At 30.7% G+C, this 1,674-nt stretch overlaps 1 protein-coding gene across 1 annotated transcript in view; it reads right to left on the minus strand.

The window, feature by feature from the left end:
- Positions 1-1,674, minus strand: part of LOC119592696 (ADP-dependent glucokinase-like) — a 20,142-nt gene that overhangs the window by 17,852 nt on the left and 616 nt on the right. The window lies entirely within an intron of this gene.

A 1,674-nucleotide genomic window follows, 5' to 3' on the forward strand; every position in this document is an offset into this window, starting at 1 on the left:
ACTAAATCTAAATGGTTGTTACAAATTATGAAAAATGGTTTAAACACAATAAAAATAAAAAACAAACAAAGGTTTATACCACCTACTTCACTAAGAACACAACTGTAAAGGTCCAAGCAACAAAAAAAGAAAATCTCAAATCGACCAAATAAGATGAACCAAGCTATTAATTTTACTAATGAACAGCACTGATTATCTAATTCAAGTCAAAGTGCCGTCTATAATCAAAGTTCAGATTTTTAAATTTAATATTTTCACGGTATCAGTTAGTTTATTTTTTTTCTTGCTCAATGTAGTTCTAGGTACTCCCATATTAGTTTCAGTTCTAAACTGGTTACTTTTAATTTTGGTTAATTCATTAATTTTATTAATATTCATTGTACTTCCCTATTTGTTACTTGCATATATTCTCAATATTGAAATATACACTTCCTCAGATTTTTTTTTTTATTAGGAAAGCCACAGTCAGTAACTGCTAGTACATCACTAGAAGTAATAGCTTTATTCTTAATAACTGTCATTTCCACATTATATTAGGACCTCTAAAGAATTCCTTTATGATGATAATACACTATACTATTATTAATACTAACATGAGGTTGGTTATTTCTAATATTAATGACAATTATTACCATCATCAATATTAATAGCATGTACCAATATCATCAATTGTAATAATACACAATACCATTAAGACTAATATGTATTTCTATTAATACTGATATATATACTGTACTCATATTGTGATGTGGCATTAGTGTGATATGAACACCTGGCTGAAGGCACACTACAAGCGAGCTTAACTTTATGAATTTTTTCATTTTTTAAATGTTTAACAGGTGGTTAAATTATTATAATCCTTAATACATTGAGAAGTTCTGACAGCTGGTTCAATTATAGCTTACTTAAATATCACAAATCAAAATGAACTGACACTTAAATCTGAACTTGGTCCTCATAATCATAATCATAATAGTTATGTTCTATCTAAAACCTCTTTAAACTTGCTATGATCTGCAACAGTTGGCCTACAATCGCAGGTCCAATCCAGTAGTGGCACAGTGCCAAGCAATCACTGGAGCCTCCATGGATCTGGTGCTCCGGCATAGAACAGCAAACCACCAGGTATATTCTGGCAATATAAGAGCTTAGACTGACACCTTATTTAAATCCCCAAAGAGGCCTACAAGCTCTACATCATACCAGAATATACATGGAGGTGAGATGGTCTTTGCCAGAGCCCTGACAGGTGAAGATAAACTAAAACTTATATACTGGTAAAGTTTTACATCAAGAACACAAAGACATCACCTGTTAAAGCACTCATTCGCTTACCAATAAGTTAGTGTTTTACAAATTTCTACATGCCATGTAGTCTCTGAGTTTAAACCAATGATTATATAAAATGATCTGCTTGACACAAAACTCTTCTGTTGAAATAAAACCTTCACACATATGATGATACAGAAAAGATACATTCAACTTAAGAAAATATCCAATGTAATTTTTCTATATACAGTTTTTAATATCATAATTAGAATTACTTGCCTAAACTATGTAACTATGATATGCTAACAGTATCTATGGACTTAAAACCTGTGTCATTGTGTTCTGTTTATTCATTAAGCCTGGTCTGATCTGATACCCAATATATCAATTTGAATTCAATTATCA

Source organism: Penaeus monodon, chromosome 30, assembly GCF_015228065.2.
Source record: "Penaeus monodon isolate SGIC_2016 chromosome 30, NSTDA_Pmon_1, whole genome shotgun sequence".
NCBI classification, from domain to species: domain Eukaryota; kingdom Metazoa; phylum Arthropoda; class Malacostraca; order Decapoda; family Penaeidae; genus Penaeus; species Penaeus monodon.